Source organism: Nuphar pumila, chromosome 2 (genome assembly GCF_984573655.1).
Source record: "Nuphar pumila chromosome 2, dmNupPumi1.hap1.1, whole genome shotgun sequence".
In the NCBI taxonomy this organism is placed as follows: domain Eukaryota; kingdom Viridiplantae; phylum Streptophyta; class Magnoliopsida; order Nymphaeales; family Nymphaeaceae; genus Nuphar; species Nuphar pumila.
This window is the reverse complement of record NC_143250.1, coordinates 7,985,682-7,999,475: the sequence shown is the minus strand read 5'-3', so window position 1 is coordinate 7,999,475 and position 13,794 is coordinate 7,985,682. Positions and strand designations below refer to the sequence as shown.

Here is a 13,794-nt window from a genome sequence, read left to right as displayed (position 1 = left end):
CCCTTTACTTTATCACAGGTCTTGAAAGTCAGAATTTGACTTCTGGTACACCGGGTTTGAATACGATTATCGTGATTTGAGAATAGAGGGGGAAGAGGCAGTTTCAATAAGAATGCACTTGGGCAACAAATCAAGTGCAAAAAAAAAGAAAAAAGCCCTTGCTCAGCCAAAGCTTGGCGACTCTATGAAAGCAAGGGGTGAACATCATGGGTTTATAGCATCAAAACATTTGCAGAAGGAAGATTTGGTGCAAGGTATTGTACTTATATCTGGCCAAGCCACCCTGGTACTTTTTTATTGTAGAGCAATACATTCATTCATAGCTATAAATTTTGTTAAACAACTTAGAGTATCCACTGAATAATTGAATTAAGAACTAGTAGTGTATAATCCTATAGGATTCAATGAGATATGTGTAAATTATATGTCAGACATAGAAGTCATACTAGGAGAACATAATTTTTCTGCAAATCTAATCCTACTCGATATGAAAGAATATGACGTCATATTGTGTATGGATTGGCTTTTTGAACACTATACTAGGGTCGAATCAAATAAAAAAAATTGTGAAATATAATAGAGAGCTAATAGGTTTCCAAAAATAAAATTTTAACCTTCCATTTCCTCTTAAATTCTATCTTAAAAACACCATAAGGAAAAATAAGTGCTATATGAGGAATTTTATTCATGTTTCTGAAATAAAGATTTGAATTTCAAAAACCCTAATTGAGTTTCTTATTGTAGAATTTTTGACTAGCCCTTATTCTTCATAATTAAAATGTATACTCTTGCTATTTAATTCCAAATTTTTGTCAAAAAGCAATCATAGTGCAAAAAAACAAAACCTGTGTGCATGGGTGGATTTGAACTTGGGTCACTCTAAAAAAGGCAACGAACCTCAACACTGCACTATTATTCATTTCATTGCAATTTGAGTCTTCCCTAATTTATTTATACAAATATAAGCATTATAGATTTTTTTGTCAAAAAAAGAATGTAATGCCTTTTTACCAAACCACGTGTGTGTGCTGGGATTTGAACTTGCATTAACTCCCAGAGAGGCAACAAACCTCTCCACAATACCACTTTACTTTTTTGTTGCAAATTTTGTCTACATTAATTTAAATATACATATATTCAGGTTTTCCAGCGGGTCTTGGATTTTGGATTGGGTTCCCAAATACTACAAATCTATAAAATCCTGTAATTGGTTTTTGAATCTTGATTAGAGTTATACAATATTTGGATCCATTAAGATCTAATTGAATTCCAATTGGGTTTCAGATCCATCTAGGATTCAAATCCACTTATATCCAAATCCACATATTGGATTCAATATGACCTTATTCGGATCCAAGATTCATTTGGATCCCATACATTCAATATAATATCGTATTATCCTCACCATTTTGAAAAAAAAACTTTTATTTATTTCTAAAAGTTTTCAAAAAAATTTAGGTTTTACACTCAACATAACCGAAAAAATAGGATTTAGCATGAATTCACTTAGTAATTTGCAAAAATAGGGATTAAAATACATTACCTCAAAAATTTTAAGCAAACTTGAAAAAAAATCAAACTTAGCATGCATTCTTCCAATAAATTGCAAAAATAGTGATTAAAATGCAAAACTCCTAAAATCTAACCATACTTGAAAAAAATTGATTTAGCATGCATTCACTTAATAAATTATAAAAATAAGAATTAGAATATAAAGCTCCTAAAATCTAAGCATACTCAAAAAAATTGGATTTAGCATGAATTCACTTAATAAATTGCAAAAATAGGAATTAAAATGTGCAACCCCTACAATCAAAGCATACTCGAAAAAAAAAAGGATTTGATATGATTTCACTCAATTAATTACAAAGATAAAAATTAAAATACAAAACCCTAAAATCAAAGAATACAAAAAAAACTAGAATAGAATGCATTCACTCAATAAATTGTAAACATAGGGATTAAAATGCAAACCCCTAAAATCTAAGCATACCTGAAAAAACAATCGGATTTCACTCAATAAATTGCATAAGTATGGATTAAAATACAAAACCCCTAAACCCTAAGCATACCTGAAAACAAATTTGTATTTAGCATGCATTTCACTAAATAAATTGCAAAAACAATGATTAAAATGTAAAACCCCTAAAATCCAAGCGTACAAAAAAAATGGATTTAACAAAACCTAACACTAAATCTGATTTTAGGTGTTTTGCAAACACTATCAGTAACTCCAACGATAAGAGAGAGAGAGCACCTCCAGTGAGCGCAGATGTCGGAGTCGTGCTATTAAAAATATAAATAAATATAAACTTAAATCCTAACAAACTTTATTCATATATGTAATAATTAAAAAATAAAACCCCTAAAATTCTAAGTTTATAACTAAAACCAAGAATGTGGAATCAAGTTTAATGTTGATTGAAATGAAAAAACACAGAAATACCTAAATGCTAATTGAAAAGAAAACACAAAAAACTCTAAAACATAATAAAATATCCATGGTTCATGCTATTTAAATAATAAAAACTAAATAAAAAACCTAAATCCTAGACAAACACCATTCACATATGTATGCTAATTGAAGAAAACCCTAAAACCTAATTAAATATTCATGCTATTAAAAAAACTGAATAAAAATCCTCAATCCTGACAAATATCATTCATAGGCCAATTGAAACAAAAAATAACAAAAAATCTAAAATTCTAAATAAAATCAAGCATGTGGTATCATGTCTAATGTTGATTGAAGAAAAATGTAGGAACAACTAATAAATATCTATCTTATTAAAAAAACCTAAATGTTAATTACAAAAAACACAAAAAAAAACTTAAAACCTAATTATTGATATGCAACTATTTAAGTTTCAACAAGCATCTTTATTAATTCCATATACTAATTGAAAAAAACAAAACAAAAAACTAATCAAATGCTAATTAAGAAAAGAATAAAAAAATCCCTAGCCCTAAAAAAGGCAAAAGAAGAAGAAAAAGTTTGGTCATCCACTGTGTTGGGGAGACCATTGGATGCGAATGGCCAGACACAACCACGCATGTAGGCTACCAGAATAGGCAACGAAAATTCAGAGAGAGAGAGAACCTGCACAGTGGCACTTCTAGATGGTGAATGGTCGGAGTCATCCTCTGGACTAGTGGCATTACGAGAGAGAAGCGGAGGTCAGGGTCAAGAGGGCACACACACACACACACACACACACACAGAGAGAGAGAGAGAGAGAGAGAGAGAGAGAGAGAGAGAGAGAGAGAGAGAGAGAGAGAGAGAGAGAGAGAGAGAGAGAGAGAGAGACGTTGGTCCACCTTGACTTGACATGCTGGCCATAACCGTTATTCGGGAGTAAGCAACAAAAGATGCACACAGAGATTTTTAGCTTCAAATTTGGGATTTATTTTTATGACGCTAATCTAGGTCAGATGCTCAAATCAGATTGATTTTTAGGGTTGAGAAATGATATGGTCCACTCACTATTCAACTCAGCTTGGTGAGCCAAATTGTCAGCTAACTCATTTAGGTAAATGAGACAGACACAAAGGTGGAAGCTTGACTCATATATATATATATATAGTGAAGGAGGATTGTCCAACCAAAGGAAGGTCCAAAATCTACAACCAATAATAATCGACGACATTCTTTTTTTTAATGATTGAGTTCTTCATCGATCAAAGTTTACATATTGATAATCATTTATGTATAATATGTAAAAAATATGGAATGAACATGTATTTGTAACTGGTGAATTTTTGCACCAAAAAGGAATTTCGTAGGGTGTGTGACTTTTCTCTCATTTTTTTTAAATCAAAAAAGAAATTCACAAGGTACATACAATTTTTTCGTTCAAACTTGTTTAAATCAAAAGGAATGAATGAATGAAAATTCACACTTACCTTGCAAATTTCTTTTCTGATTTAAATAAGATGATAAAGTTTATTTATATCAATTATCTGTTTGATTTAGCTACTTGTGAATTTACCATAGAGAAACAATAGTGAAATTGGACAAACCAATGACTAAGTTTATCAATTAGACATCTACTTTTGGCAAATGATTCTTAGTAGAGCTGATTAGGCAAATTCCGTTATATGGATGAGTATAAGGGTCCTAGCCAAAAGCAAAAGATACTCTAATAAAGAAAAATTAACTGCAGAATATACTATTATATGATGCAACTAATTCATGTTACATTTTAGTATGTATAGTAATTTTACATCTGAAATACCAACAGACTAACAACCTCAAAATCAAATTGAAGATACACTAGCTAACTACAAAAACACAAAAAGAGGGTCATTAGTTCATTGCTTAGTTATGTCACCCATGACTGTCCAAAGCTTCTGTAAACTCTCATCATCATCTGACACCTCATTATCTGATGTCATCTCTACATCCTCAAGGGCAAGGGTATCCACAGACTTAGATTATTTATCAGCTTTCATTACCACAAGCCCATCCCTCTTTTTCTTCTACTCCTAATGAAAGTTTTTTTTTTCACATTTATAGAGCTTTATCATTTGACACATATCTTCAATTACATTAGCCAACAAAAATGCTACTTAGTAAACATGAGACAAATATCATATAAAAAAAAAACAAAACATGAACATGACATGGTGTGCCTATGTGAAATTGAATGATTCACCTAATCTTAAGTATTGCATATACAAAAGGATATATATTCTACAATTATACATATGACATTCATATAAGTGAACAAACATGTATAAAATGAGTTAACATATACAAAAGTAATTACCTATTTGATTGCTTAGAAATGTCTTGCACAATAGTGGCCGACCATTCTGCGTAAATATAGTAAACAATCTATCCATAAAAAAATGAACCTGCAACAAAACAATAAATTGAATGGGTACTTTAACAAAAAAATACAATATTGGATAGATAATAACATTATATACTATCTCTACGATGTTACTATCAGTAAGTTTTATAATCCTCATCGAATTGTACAACCTTAACTCCTTTGCTTTTATATTCATCTCCCAAAGAACTCAGTGATAATTGCCTCAGTTGAAAGAAATTAAGATTTGTAACATAAATCAATTTTAAGGTAGTTGTTAAGTTCAAATTTTATGTTATATAAGCGTAATTTTTGTCACATTCATAGAACAAATATAGCACACGATCGTTCTTCAAGCATAAGCGTGTCCCATCTCGATGTAGGGGAGTTTCGAGCATTTGCTGTGGATTTCAATATTTTTGATTAATTTCTATTAGAAGAAAGAAAATAATAGAAACATTGCTTTATGCTCACATATAAGTATGAGGTCATGTAAATGATCTTCGGCAAAATATATCCTTTTGTCATTTTTTTGTTGTGAAAACTACTAAGTCTAAGTATAAATCTTTTCAAGTGTTGCATCAAATAGGCAAATGCACTCGTTATTTTTACAAGAATCTACATATAATCAGAACAAACAAACACACCTAAAAAAACTTATAAAATACTTCACTGACCAAAAAAGTTTCTTTAGAAATTAGTAGCACTTCACTATATTTTGGTTGGTCCTCTTTAGTCTCAGATGACTGGACTTTGACTCCTTTGCTTGCATTGCATTGAGACATCGTGAGCTACCTATGCTTTAAAAATAAAATTTAATAAGCACATTCGAATAAGAAATTTCACAAACTCCATGATGTATATTTGTGCCGACTTTTATAGGTAACTATATGTAAAAATTCTTAAAGATCATAAACCTTAAACAACAAAACATGCATAAACATAATAAGTTTACAACAACAACCAAACAAAAATAAGAAGAAAATATATTACATGTGAAAATCCCTAAAGATTATAAACCCAAAACAATAAATCCGGTGACAAATGTTACATGCTTACAAAAGATAACATCCATAACAGTGAAACATACATAATAAGTCAACAACCACAACCAAATTAAAAAAGCAGAAAACTACATTGTAGAGAAAAAAATAGCAAAATATATAATATGAAACTCACCTTAATAACTAACCGAAGAAGTAGAGGAGAAGGATATCGCAACTTTGCACGAGGTAGAATGAACAACTTTCACGAGAAAAGTTGAAAGGATTAGGGTTATAGAGGCAAGAGGATTGGGGTTACCACTCTTTCCAGATACAAATGAGAAAAAAAACTAAATGCATCATTTATATGAGATGAGATTTCGCAAGCAAAAGTAATTTTGCAATACATGTGTGATTCGAATAAGAAATTGTGCAATATCGAACTTTCATATTTTTTCATAATTTTGCATTACTTCATGTGATACTCGTCAAAATTTTTGCAATTATCAGACTTTCGTAAATTTTATGATTTTCATTAGTGATCGTATGAGACTTGTCACGAATTTTGTGAATTGTTTGTAATTTTGCAAACTTTTATGTAATATCGCAACCTTCGATGAAATTTTGTTGATGAGTTTCGTGAGTGTATTATTTTAGTGTCATGACATGCAAAAATTAGAAATTCGCATTTGTAAGGGGGTAAAACTAGCAATAAAAATTTGGTAACATGCAATATTATCCATTTGACAAATTTAGTAAATTGTGGGGAATTTTTGAAAATGCATCATTTTTGTCATTCATTTGATGAGAAACATATTTTGGATTATGAATTTTTTATGTTTAGATGTGTTTTTTGAAAGCGCTAAAAATCAACAACCCATAACACTTTGTATTGTAAAGTTTTAAATATATTGTGAGCTATCAATTTTTCATGTTTCGAAAAACATACTTTTATGTTGTAAAGTCTTCGTGTAAAGCATATTTCTTGCTAAGTAAATTATAAGGAACAAATATATGAGGTCCGATAGATGAGGTACTCAAGCATTGGAGAAGGAGAGTCGTTCGAGATTGTCATTGGTTATAGTTTTTAAACCTTCATTTGGTTTGATGGTCTCCTCTCTCTCTCTCTCTCTCTCTATATATATATATATATTCATAACCAAGGAAGATATAAGTCATCCACTTTAGCGGACATATGCCGTGATTAGCGATGGATGCTGATTTTACATACAAAAAGGCTTTAGTGGCGGTTCTCAACCATCACTAAAGGTGGGTTTTTTGCCCACATCTTTAGCAGCGGTCCAGGACTGCTGCTAAAGACTCTAAATGAAAAAAAAAGCAGATGCATTAGCCACGTCTGACGTTCGTTCGATGAATGGGCTTCCACTGATACACCCTTTCATATATATATATATATATATATATATATATATATATATATATATATATATATATATATATATATATATATAAAGATTTAAAAAACACTTAAAGCTCGTCTCATAAAGAATTCGGACTCGGCTCAGCTCGTGATGAGTTCATGAGCCAAGCCCGAACAGGCCAAGCTTGGTTTGTTCGGCTCATTTACCAACCCTACTGATTCTTATTTGGACAGGTTTGGACAAACTTTGATTAGACACAAACCTGACCCTGATCCATTGATGGATCCACGCATAATCATCTTTTCATAAATAGGATCCTTCAGTTTCCAAGATGTAGATGTTTGAGCATATCAGCTCCTAAGGTTGTTAATAACATGCTCAATAGTGTGAGCGCGAGTGTTATTACTCTACTGGAGTATAAGGGTGTTAACGGGTCGGATTTACCAGAACCAAACCCTATAGGGTCTGGGTATGGTGATAAATAAGAAGACACAATTAAGATTCAGGTCCGGACCCGAAGGTCCGATTAATATATGGAGTTGGGTATAGTTTGTGAAATTTTATACCAAACTCGGGCCCAACCCGAGTTTCGATTAAGACCCATAAATTTTCAATGTAAAAATGATAAAAAATATTATTTTACGGGTTCTAGTTCATTTTGTTCTTATCGGGTCTAGGTATGATTTCCCTTATAGTGGGCACAATTAAATCCGAATCTGAAACTGATACCATACCTGAAAATGGGGTCAGGTCTGGTTCCACCTGGATTCGAACAAAACCCGTCCCGTTAACACCTCTACTTGATTGTGGATCATCCCATTGTTTTTATGGTGGTCGTTTGCAGGACTGTGGGTTCCTTCACTCTTGGTGTTGGTGAAGAACCCAATTTGTATTTTGTCTATTATTCGTATGGCTGATTGGGTTCACCACTAGAAATAGTCAAGGAATCAAGTTTGGCTATAGAGTCAGAAGGGATTGTTAGACCAAGCGACGCAAACACAACTAAAGAGGAACAAGCAAAAGGAACGTTATAATATGAGAGTGACTATATTATTTACAGCCTAAAGAGGAAGAGAAGGAAATGGGTACAAAAGAAGAATTTTCAAAGCACTCTTACAGTTTTTGCTATAATAAAAAGCACACCAATGTTTTTTATATTATTAAAAGCACACCTAAATCTTTGTTCCTTTTAATAAAAAACACACTTTCATCAATTTAACTCGGGTTATCATTAGGGGTGGGCATTGGCCCGGCATGGCCTGGGACCGTTTAGAGTTCAGCTCGCCGGGCTTTAAGTGTGGCCTGACTAGTTTACTAATGGGCTGGATTTTAGCCCGGTTTTTAATGGGCTCGGGATTGAAGAGCAGCCCATAGCCCAGCCCATTGACCAAATGTGAAGCGGGCTGGTTCGGCCTGACCCGACCCAAATTCATTTGTAAATAGTAATAATTAACAAGTTTTCACCCAATTAATTATCTTTTTAGCTTTTATAAAATTAATGTAAACACTAATAATTACTGTTGCCATGATTGAAAACTTAGGTATTTTTTTTTATTGTTGCCAAAAAGAAAAACATGATCAATTTAAAACATACAAAACGGCAACCCATGCTTGGATTGTTTTTTGTTTAAAAGGCAAGCTGGGATTAGGCAGACCCCTACCAGTTACACAAACTATACCATTGGATTTTGAACCTGCAACTTTCCAATACAAGGTGACGTGCACTAACAGCTCCTACCAGACAACGTTCCATGTTTGAATTGGATGGGTATAAGAAATTCTCCACTGTGGTTGGCAACTACTGGCTGGTCCTGACAAGGCGGTCGCCTATGGTCTCGAGTTCAAACTGCTTGATGGCTGGGGTGAGGGATCGCATCGTGTTGTCGAAAGCAAAGGGCGTACCCTCAAACATCAGCTTGGTGACATTGATGAATTCCCCGCACAGTTCCTTTCGGTTAGCGATGCCACCATGGTAGTGATAGTACATGATCCTGTCCTCTGTCTTGCGGGTCATCGGGCCGACCATATTCTGGGACAAGTGAACCCCCGTGGCGAACACATTCCTGGCCTGGATCGCATATTTGTGGTCCCTTCTGGTCCCCCTCTTCACATCCTTGAACACCAACTTCTCGAATCCCCACTGCCTGCATTAAACAACCAACTACTACTCTTAGTAATAATAAGGGAGGCGTGCTTTCTCAAAGCATGTTTGGGAAGCACAAAATGCGGCACTTTCAAAATGTGTTGAAAAGCACTAAAAAATTGATGCGCTTCTCAATTTAGGGGAAGCTCACTTCCCATAAATGCGAAGTTGGCTTTTCCCTAGCTTTTTCTTATTTTTTTACTTTTTGTGTTTTTTATTTTTATTTTTTTGCTTTTTCTTCACTTTTGGTCAGCTTTCGAGACGATTCTTGGTTCACTTCTAAGTCGTTTCACTTTTTAAAATTTTAAAAGTCTCGCTTCCTGCTTTTGCTTTTCAAATCGCTTTTAGTCCTCGCTTCCCCAACTAACAACTCTGGGTTAGGGCTAGGGGTGGCAATCGGGTCGGGTTGGCGTGTCAGCATACCTCAACCCGAACCCGACCTGTTTATTAAACGGGTCGGCTGTGGCAAACACGAACCCGACCCGTTTAATAAACGGGTAACCCGACACGACCAGCCAACCCATTTAATAAATGGGTTGGGTCGGGTAAACGGGTTTTCAGGTTCGCGGGTCGGGTTGGCGGGTTGACGGATCGGGTTGGCAGGTAGGCAGGTTGGCGGGTCGGGTTGACGGGTTGGGTTGGCGGGTTGACGGGTCGGGCAGATGGGTTGGCGGGTTGACCCACCCGCCTAACCCGTTTATTAAACGGGTCCGCCGGGTTGGCGGGTTGGCATACCCCCAACCCGAACCCGACCTGTTTAATAAACGGGTTACACGGGTCGACCCGTTTATTAAACGGGTTGGCTTAAGCCCAACCCAAACCCGCCTAAGAGGCGGGTTGGCGGGTCGTGTCAGAAATTGCCACCCCTAGTTAGGGCACTGGGTTTTGCTATCTAGGTGGAGGTGCCCATTCAGTGACCTCTGTTCCTAGGCAGGTTTCTTGTCATATGCAAATGGGTTGGGTACAAACCAAAGGCGGCTTTGCTTGTCTGGCAGGAGCAGTTAGTGCACGTCACCAGAACGTTGTAAGTTGGAACCCCAAATGATATTGTTGTATAACTGGTAGGGGGCAGCTTTCTCTGTTGGAAAAAAAAATGGGTTGGGTACAAATTTCTGATCCCAATCAGATCCTTTTAATAAGAACTGTATGCACATTCAGATCGGACTTGGATTCACTTGTATCTTTTTTGCATTTTGATCGGTATTTAAAGTCAGATCAAATTTGTATTTCGATTGCAATCCGATCCAATTGAATATTTAACGTGTCAGGAGCGTGTTTTTATATGTTTGCACCGATCTAATATTACAAGGACTGATAAACAAGCAGAACGAGACGAGCTTGAAGGGTTTAACCGTGGTTCATTCATGTGGCGAGCCAAGCTGAGTTCGAGCTCATAATTAGACTGAGTTATACAAAAAATACATTTTTTCGCAGCTAAAAAAACTAGGATTATAACAAAATACATATAATGTTTATAAAAAATATATTAGCTGCGAGTTTATACGAGTCTAGCCAAGCTGAGTATCTATTTATTGATATATTTAGCTTGCTGAACTATTTTGCAAGTTCGAATGAGCCTTTTGCGAGCGGAACATGAGCCAAGCCTTGAGCGGCTCAGCTTGTTTCTCAGCCCTAAATATTATCATGTATAGTTTGTATCCAGCTTCAACCATCTTTTCTCTTTGAATCCAGTGCACAAAATTAAAAAAAAAGTGAACAAAATTCAAATGAGAGAGAGAGAGAGAGAGAGAGAGAGAGAGAGAGAGAGAGAGAGAGAGAGAGAGAGAGAGAGACCTCCTCCAAGAGGCATAGTTTTGGTAGACATGGGGACCTGCTGAATGGTGAACTGAGTGTAGTTGACAAGGCTCTTCGTGACCGAATCGAGGGTGTACTTCTTCCGGATGAACAAGTACTCGTCCACATCAAAGAAGAACAGCCACTTGGCTGCGAACCTGTACCGGTGCAAGCAATCGTTCACCACCAGGAACTGGTTGTGGTAGTACCCATCGAACCTCTCCTGTGCCCTGATGTCGTGAAGCGTCACGTAGCCGGCCTCCACCCACGGCTCGAAGACGCGCAGCACCTCCGGCTGAACCCCACCGGCGTCGTACATCACGAAATGGGACTTCCTCCCGAAGAGCTTCACGTGATAAGCCAGCCATTCCCTGATCCTCTGGGGGCTCAGGTTGCCGTAGAGAGGGGAGCCACAGTAGAGGTAGTCGTATTTCGGGGGGGATTTATATTCGGAAACGTTGTGGCTCCCTGCATTTTCCTTCAATGAGACGATTTTCTCCGGCGGGGGGACGTCGTCGCCGTCGCCCTCGTGGGCGTAGAGCAGGAGCTGTCCCCCAGAGCCATCGACGCCAATGCTTTCTGGAAAAGTACAGTTAACCACTATCACCGTATAAATCCTGCCGTACCCCCAATCGGGGAGAATCTTGGTGCCGTTCACCCTGATGGGCTCGGCGGACGCGTTTGCCGGAATCCACTCACACTCGATCCGCGGCTTGGCGAAGACGTGGAGGGGCTTGGAGGCGAGGCCGACGATGGCGAAGTTGTCCAGGCCGCCTCTGTATGCACCCATCTGGATGAAAACGTAGGCCGCGGAGCCGTAGGGGTTGAAAACCCGGTGGAGGATCCGGCCGTCTTGGTGCTCTTCCTCCGACGGCGGGGAGAGGTGGGATTCCGGGAAGAACCCGGAGAAGAAGGAACGGGGAGGTAGGAACTGAGAGAGGAGGCTTATGATATAGCACAAGATGAGGAGAGCCACTACAGAGATCTTCATCTCCTTGTGCTTGCTGTATATCGTTCTCAGGTCCAACCTCTTCATCTTCATGCCTCCACCTCCTTTCTTTCTTGTTTCTTTTAAACCTCCTCGGAATTCAAACACATTCTGTAAAAAAAAAAGAACCGATTCCGAATATAAATCGCACGTTGGGAAGCAGGAAAATGGTTGGAAAAATGTAAGCCAGAGAGAAAAAAATGATCTTTCGAAACACGCTGGAAAAATAAAAAAATTTTGTTTGGATTTTTACTAAAAAAATCATTTTGACGCTGGAAAATGAAGACAGTACGTTTAACCGTAGATGTGTTTGTGGTACTAAAAAGGGGTGTCAACGGGTTGGGTTTACCCGGACTCCATCCAAACCAAACACTATAGGATCCGGGTATGGTGATAAATAAGAAGAACCATTTAAGACCCAGATCCGAACCCCAAGGTCCAATTAATACATGGACTCGGATATAGTTTGTGAAATTTTATACCAGACCCGGGCCTGACCCAAGTCCCGATTAAGACCCACAATTTTCAATGTAAAAAGTAATAAAAAATATTGTTTTACAGGGTATGACTCTGGTTCATGTAGTTCTTATCGGGGTCTGGGTATGGTTTCTCTTATGATGGGTTTGATTAGACTTGAGACCGGACCCGATCACATCACAGTAAATAACTAACACACACATCACAGTATATATATATATATATATATATATATATATATATATATATATATATATATATATATAGAGAGAGAGAGAGAGAGAGAGAGAGAGAGAGAGAGAGAGATGTGCTTGTTCTGGCCCGTTTTCTCATTTTGCCCCATTCTGCCACTTTAAAAATCTTAGTTTTTGATTTTTTTTTCACATCTAACACCATACATGTAATCTATTGGTTTTTTTAGTGGAAACACACTTTTAGATCACCGGAATATTCTAACCTGTATCTAGGTTTTTCCGTTGATCCAAAATCAATGGTGATGAAGGCATCCATTTTTTTTAGCTCATAAAAATACATTTTTTTGGTCATAAAAACATGATCCAAGAGTTCATTTCTACTAAATCGGTTAAGATAAACACATCTAATCAATGGTTCAAATCTTTCATAAAACACTGAAAACTATAGGGCCTAATGAAGCAGAAAACGAGAAAAGAGGGCTTAATATGTTCAGTTTATATATATATATATATATATATATATATATATATATATAAAGAGATGCTAACATGCTAAATGGATTTTTCATTTTTTAAAAATTCTGGCTCTACATATGTGATCTACGTACATGATTTTATAGGGATATATGTTACTTTGGCTTTTCCGGTGCTGATCCTTGTAAAATCAAGTACATAGATCACATCTGTATGATCGTAATTTAAAAATAACATAAAAAAGCCCGAAAACCCATTTAACATGTTTTGTTTTATATATTTCATTTAAAATATTTGAATCATTCATACACGTACACACAAAATTTTTGAGCCATCAATTTTCAAGCATTAAAAGTTTAATGAATCAAGACTAGATCCTTTAAACCAAGCATGCAGATGACATTCATGCAATCAAATTTTAGAAAAAAACCATAAAAATATCAGTTCACACTCTAGTTCTCATATTCTAGTGTGTATGTGTGCCTATAGAGTATGATGCACAATCTAGTTGAAAAATCTTATATGCAAATTGTGTTCAACATGTT

The 13,794-nt window shown here is 36.2% G+C and overlaps 1 pseudogene; it reads right to left on the bottom strand.

The window, feature by feature from the left end:
• Positions 1-8,977: 8,977 nt before the first annotated feature.
• Positions 8,978-12,158, bottom strand: LOC149844642 (galactan beta-1,4-galactosyltransferase GALS3 pseudogene; annotated as a pseudogene).
• Between the last annotated feature and the right edge of the window lie 1,636 nt (positions 12,159-13,794).